Source organism: Solanum pennellii, chromosome 6 (assembly GCF_001406875.1).
Source record: "Solanum pennellii chromosome 6, SPENNV200".
NCBI classification, from domain to species: Eukaryota; Viridiplantae; Streptophyta; class Magnoliopsida; order Solanales; family Solanaceae; genus Solanum; species Solanum pennellii.
This window is the reverse complement of record NC_028642.1, coordinates 27,876,898-27,884,126: the sequence shown is the minus strand read 5'-3', so window position 1 is coordinate 27,884,126 and position 7,229 is coordinate 27,876,898. Positions and strand designations below refer to the sequence as shown.

The window sequence follows — 7,229 nt, the reverse complement described above, 5'->3', positions numbered from 1 at the left end:
ATATATATATATATATATATATATATATATATATATATATGTTGCTTGTTATAACTTACATGATTTCTTTATTTATGAAAATTTTAAGTTATTGTGATTTTTCGCTTGTGTTTGTTTATTTATGAAACCACCACATTGTGTGTCGCTTAATCCACTTATTATCTATGTGAAAATCGAATTTTTTTATCTATTTTCTGTTTAACCTATTTCAACGTATATTTGATCCCTACGATTCTTGGGTGGGTCTTTACCCTCTTAGAACTCACTCGTGGGACTTTATTGGTATGTTACTGTTGTTGTAGTTGTCTTGGCATTTGCGGGAGTGGCGGAAACAATATTTGCACTAAGGGGATTTCTTTGTCTTTTTCTTCTCTTTTCATCCATCTCTATCTCTATTTTAAGCATTAAATTTTACTTTCTTTCTATATTTTTTCCTTTTCATCTTCATCTTCTTCTCTATCTCTTCTTTGGTATTATTTTTTTTCTCTGTTCTTGTTTCAGAAACTGTCATTTCTTCTTTTCTAATTGAAATCCAAAAACTAGGAACCAATAAATCAGTATATAAATATACCTTTTTGTCTAATTAACAGTCAATTGTCTACTATTGGTCAATTTTCAACAAATTGTGATACATAAAAACTCTTTTTTTTCAAGATTTGATTTTTCTGTGGTCCTTTTTTGTTTTGCTTGATGAATAGTTATGGCTGGGAGTAATGAAATTAATTCTAATGAATCTAAGGTAATCCTTTTTTTTTCTATTTGTGTTAGTAGTTAAGTTTCTCAGTAAATTATGAGTGATAAAAGACTGATATTTTTTCAAGATTTGTTATTTTTTGCACCCTTTTTATTTTGCTTGAGTAATAGTTATTGATTGGGGTAATGAAATTAATGCTTAATGAATTTAAGTATCCCTTTTTGTTTATTTTTGTTCTTCTTAGTTTATAATGAACTTTGTTAGTGGTAATGATTTGTTGGGTTTTTTGGGCTAATCAAAGATCATTTTTCTGGAAATTTTAGTAGCTTAGTTGATTGGTTATCAGAACTTTTATGTCTATGTTCAATCCCCACCTTATTATCCCCTTCCCTACCACCCAAGGAAAAAGGGATCAACTTAAAAATTTTATGTCTATGTTGCAGTTTAAAAATGTGTTGTGGTATCTTGTTGTGCTATATATAGTGGAAAAATCGTAATCCACAATATATCTGTAAATCTAGTTTTTGCATGATTGATATGAAATTTTTATTGAGAAAGATCTGAAATTCAAGTTCTCTATACAAAAGCCTAAGTTCAAACAATATAGTCAAGTTGCTTTATTTTGATAGGGTAGATGTTGCATTAACTTCTACTTATTGTTCAACTCATAGCATTTTCCTTCTACTTGGCTACTTTTCCGCCAACAATCATATTTGACATTGTATATATATTCTAGTTTGAAAGGGATCCTGCAATAATATGAAACTGGCGTAGAAGCAGAAAAAGAGATCTTTTCAAAATTGGAGTTGCAAAGGTATGTGATTAGTTTACTGCTATCAAGAAAAAGAGATCTCGATATAGTTTTGAATATTGTTGAATGCTGGCGAAAACTCTAAATGCTTAAAAGTTCTCTTTTTAGTTGTTGTTAATGGCTTGTTCGTTATGGTTGGAATTCAAACTGCTTCTATCCTTTATTTTGATTTATGGGCTTGTGATACTACCAATTACTTTTACACTTCTGTTTCCTAGTTGTTCATTGTCCTGCTAGCATCCTATTTCTTTTATGAAGTTTTGTTTTGCCAGAGTGTCATCCTGTTTGGATTTGTTCCCTGATTTATGAAATGTACATTATGTATTTAGTATGTTTCCAGGGGAAAATGTTTTACCTTGGAATTTGTTTGTAGGACATATTTAAGAGTTGGGTTTGTTATATATGGTATGACGATAGTGTCTTGATGATAGTTTTGAGTATTGAAGGTTAATAACAATGTCTAATTGACTGTTTATCGAGTAAAATATAATGAGAGTTGGGATAGTTTTCTAGGAAATGACTTCAGATAACTAAAAGCTAAAAAGCATTTGCCTTCAAGAAAATTATGACTTACTGTTTTTGCAAACTGGATTCCCTCTTAAGATGGCAGTTTTACAGTATCTACTGCCTGGGAGAGGATTAGGAAAAAACAATCTAAGGATCCTACTAATAATTTTATTTGGCACAAGCATATGCCTTTAAAAACATAACACGTTTGGAAAAGAGGGTATGATAGTTTTCGCTGTTACAGGGCAAGGAGGGATGATATTGAAAATATCTTAGTTACCAGAAATTTAGCTAGTTATGTATGGAAAATACATGCAGCAACAGTGGGGATAGATCATTCTATGACCTGTTTGAGGAGTGTATTAATGCATTAAAGATAGTTTTGAGTAGTGAAGGTTGATAACTACGTCTAATTGACTGTGTATCGAGTAAACTATAATGAGAGTTGGGATAATTTCTAGGAAATAACTTCAGGTAACCAAAAGCTAAAAAGCATTTGCCTTCAAGGAAAATATGATTCACTGTTTTTGCAATCTGGAATTGTTGGGCAGGTTGGTATAGTTGGGCAGGTTGGGCAGTTTGCCTTCAAGGAAAATTATTTTGCAATATGGAACACATTATGTAGTTTCCAAGTTCCTTAGTAGTAAGTACATTTTGCAAATTGAGCAATATTACCTCTTAACAGTAAATAGAGAGTAACATATATTTAAAGCACGAATGATTATATAAACTACTGCAATCAGGATTTCTTGCCTCTTCAATAATGTTGCAGTATGAAATTTCTTGCCTATTCTATAACCTTCGCAATCTGATTTGTGTAGGGAAATGGAGGTGAACAAATTTTAAGTGGATGATGAAGAGTTTTGAGCTATTCTAAAAGTTTGAATACATTGTATTTGATTTTGTGAAATATATTCACTGGTGGAATATATTGAACTATTGTAAGTGTACTTTTTGAACTATTGTGTACACATTTAGAATATTGCTTTATAAGTTTGTGTATGTACACAACACATTATGTTTTGACGTTTATGGAAAATCTATAAATTTGTAAGAGTACTTAATGTTTGAGATTATTTATTGCAAAACAATATTGGTGTATTTTACTTAGGAATTGTGGCATATAAATTGTGTGTGCATATGGGAAAAGACTACACTTCAAAGTGTTGTAATATATTAGATATAAAAGTCAAGACTTCCTAATTGTGCGCAATATGGTAGCAAAGGCTACACTTTAAAGTGTAGCAGGTATGGTAGCAAAGGCCACGCTTATAAGTGTAGTAGGCAAGACAACACTTTTAAACGTAGCTGCAATGTGTGGCCTTTTTCCTATCAGGCTGCGCTTGAAAGTGTCGCTGCTAAGGCCACACTTTTAAGCGTAGCTGAAAAGCGTGGCCTTTTTTCCTTTAAGGCTATGCTTAAAAGTGTAGTTGATAAGGCAACACTTTTAAGCGTAGCTGCAAAAGCGTCGCCTTTTTGCCTTTTTTGAACGCTTTTAAGCATAGCTGCTAAGCCTAAACTCTAAGGTTACGGGACTTTCAGACACCCCTGAAAAAGTGTGGCTTAAAGTCAAAAAGTATTTCTAGGGTGGTTATAGACAAAATGTTGTAGTGATACTTTTAACGACCAAGTCATAACAACGGGATATGAATCCGGTCATTAAAGGTATATTTATAGCGACAACGTTTTCATTCTGTCGTTATAATTCCGTTTTCTATTTAACATCCACAACATGATAATATCATATTGTAAATAAAATTAGTATCCGATTGTTAATAAAAATAAAAAAGACACTACAGTAATTAAGTTACACTCTTCCATCTTTCAACTACACATGTTTTCCCACCACTCCCACTCCTTTGTGAAGAAAACATTATTCATATACTCGACATTTGTCTTTTTCCATGGTTGTTAGAGAAATTAGCAAGCAGATGAAGCATAGCAAGCCTTTCAAGAACAACTTCTCTCCATTCCAGTTATAGAAAATAGAGTGATGTTTATAGAAAAATCTTTAAAGCATTGCGTCTCTTTTAGGTTTGTTAGAGGAGAATCAATAGATAGGTTTATGTTCTTATTGCTCTCTCTCAATTTGCTGTGAATGATAGTATATAGACGTGTTCTTGGAGTTACCATCTCTTCTTCAAGGTAAATTTGTTATTATATATGTAAATTTCTTCATGGAATGAATAATTTATTTCAATTCTATATTTTTCCAAATTTTAGGTTTCGGTTTAGGTTTTTTTTTTTTTTGGTTTTCTTAAACTTACATAGATAAGTTCTAATAATAAAAAAGTATAATGATGATAATTATTGATTAATCTGATAATTATGATAAAAAATCTCCACAATTCTTAAGATTCAAATTCTTTGAAGTGAACTGCATCATTTAACCTCTTCCCGTCGTTTGTTATGTGTACTAATTCTTTTGTTTCTATTTTAATCATCTATTTTGTGATTCAAATACACTGAAAAACTTATGTTTATGTACTAATAAGAATCAGATAGTTAACATGAATCCAAATACTTATAGCTACTTTTGTTTTATTGCATCATATAACATGTGCTAGTCATATGTTATATGTACTGAGTTGCTGTATATACTTTTCTCTATATATTTCTTATAGTTCAACACACTGAAAAACATAATATGCTGCACTAATAAGAATACTTTTCTCTATATTACAAGGAATCTAAAATACAATTTGATAACTTCTTCTTTTTTTGGTCTACTCGTCATATTTTATGTGTATTCATTTGCTCGTTTCTGGTTTTCTCTATGTTTGTAATGGTTAAAGACATGGAAAAACATACGATGCCGCTAATCTAATAAGAATCCATCAGTTAACGTGAATCCAAACTATTGTTTGATGGCTTCTTTCTTTTATCTGAAGGGAATTAAACATATCATTGAAATAGGTAAGAGTACAGGGAGTTCTGTGTTGCATTGATAATTCTACAGTTAATGAAAAGTACACTGTAATTATGGTTGAGTTCAATAGTAGTGGGAAAATAAGATCCCACTTGTAGAATTTTCTCTGTCGTGTTGACTTTTGGTTAACTGCGAGGGTGTGTTGGACAAAAAGAGGTTCTTCTCGGAAAGAAGATATTCCATTCAATATGTCATCACTTAAACTTGTCTTACCCAATCTACTGCAACCTTTTAGATAGTTGGTGGAGTATCCAGCCATAATCATGTAGAATGTGACTAAACTATGAAGTAGGAGCATATGTAAGACCAAGTACATCTATATAATTAATTTCGATGATTACTGTAGGTTGTGTATTAAGAAAGCTTAAGTCCATGAAAACGGGCAAGTAACATAAACAATAAGCTGTCAGCAACATGAATAGTATGTGTGAAACCCAAAATACATTTTCCTAAACAATAAGTTGTCAGCAGCAAAAATCAACGTATGATCTCGTAAGTTTTACATGTATGATTTCGTATAACCAACTGGTCCTCCCCTGTCAGAAACAACATCAAAGGCCTCCATCGGCATTTAACTTAAAGGAGTTATGTTTTTTAGGCAACCATTTAAGACAAATGAGTGTATACATGAGTTTTGACTTAATGATTATGATCTAAAATGCAAAGTTCTTGCACCTGGATTGTTATTTTGAAGCATAAATGCAAAAAACATTAACTTTGAGCATAACTTGTGTAGTTGAGAGGTCATCAAAGCATCTTCTACTTCTTTAATTCCATATAGTCCATCACATGGCAGCAAGTATTGACTTCCAAATCTTTTCTATGGTGCTGTCAACTTTCTAGCGGGTCAAGCCTTCAAAAAATTTCATGATAGTGTTAGGCATTAATCTTCTAAGGCCAAAAAAGCCGGGGAAACATATGGCTGTGAGTTTCTGTTGGTCTGTTTCACATGTGGCATCTATTATCATTCTGAATCTTCCTTCTTGTAAGGTTAAACTGGTACTGGATTGAATTCATGCATTACTGTCCACCATTTCTTGTCTCCACTTACAAAATGACATCCGTATTAACTTTGGTCAACTGATTTTTAGGCTTCCTTATGGCAACATAACACTTCCTATAAGATTGTTTACTACTTTATGCACAGACAAGAGACAATATATAGGACAAGGATCAGAACAATATAAAACATGTTCATAAACAAAGACAACATCATCATAAATTCATATCAATCTTCCATGTTCATTAGCTCATATCATCAATATACAAGACCCTTATTGTATCGTGTGTACATGTATTTTTCCTTGCCTTAACTGCTGGATAATTGTAAGTTCTATTTTTGCCTTTGCGTCACAACTTCTTATTCCTTACAACCCATTGTTTATTTTTAAAAATAGATTATACAACCTATTGTTGGCCTGCTTTAACTTACGACAGATGTATTGTTGCACCTAGATTTACTGTTGCCTTAGTTTCTTCTAACAATTTTTGGCTTGCTGCTACATTATCTACTACTAACCAATAGGAAGCGTTGGTTAAAGGGATTTAGGTGTTTAGCTTCTGCTATATAATAATGTGATTAATACAAAATCTTCTTTTTTGGATTCATACATATTTAAGAAAAAAATTGTAGATTGTTTAAAGTTAGAAAATTATTCAGCAGTGGCATGTGTTAAAAGAAGGATTTCAGCCTTCTCTGGCCACTACTCATCACTGATCGCTCATCAGGATAGCTCATCTGTTGGTCTAGCTTTTGTCGATTGCTGCTTGATAAAAAAAATTATGCATTCTTAGAGTAAGTACTCTTCTCATCAAAGGTAAGTTTCTGCTTTCCTACGTGTATGAATGAATTTGATTCTATGGTGCATCTTGTTTATGTACTCTTTTTAATTTATAGGTTATTAACTAATCGATCAGTTAGGGGTGGTCAGACAAGTATTGTTATCACCTTAGCTATCTGCCGGACATTTTTTCAAAGGAGTTTTTTTTAACTCTTTTTCCAAGATTTACTTTTCTTATAAATAAGTGAAGTGAACTTTTGGTTGTCCTTATAGTGCCCCTAGAGTATTCTTAAATTTCTTTATTGAAGTTTTATGTCATTCGTAAAACACATAAATACAAACTCGTTCCTCAACTGGACATACACAGTTTGCGAATGAAACCTCTTCATCTATCTGCTTATTTGTAACGACCTGTTTAGTCGTTTTAAGCAGCAGATTTTATTTCTGGAAAAACTGTCTGAGTCGACGGAACCCACGACGGACCGTCATGAGCACGACGGGCCGTCG

The 7,229-nt window shown here is 32.2% G+C and overlaps 1 long non-coding RNA gene across 1 annotated transcript in view; it reads left to right on the top strand.

The window, feature by feature from the left end:
- Nucleotides 1–3,083, top strand: part of LOC107021524 — a 5,133-nt gene extending 2,050 nt beyond the window's left edge. The window contains exons 3-4 of the long non-coding RNA XR_001457038.2: nt 1,431–1,508; nt 2,834–3,083. This is a non-coding gene — a long non-coding RNA (uncharacterized LOC107021524). The remainder of the gene's footprint in view (nt 1–1,430; nt 1,509–2,833) is intronic.
- The last annotated feature ends 4,146 nt before the right edge of the window (nt 3,084–7,229 follow it).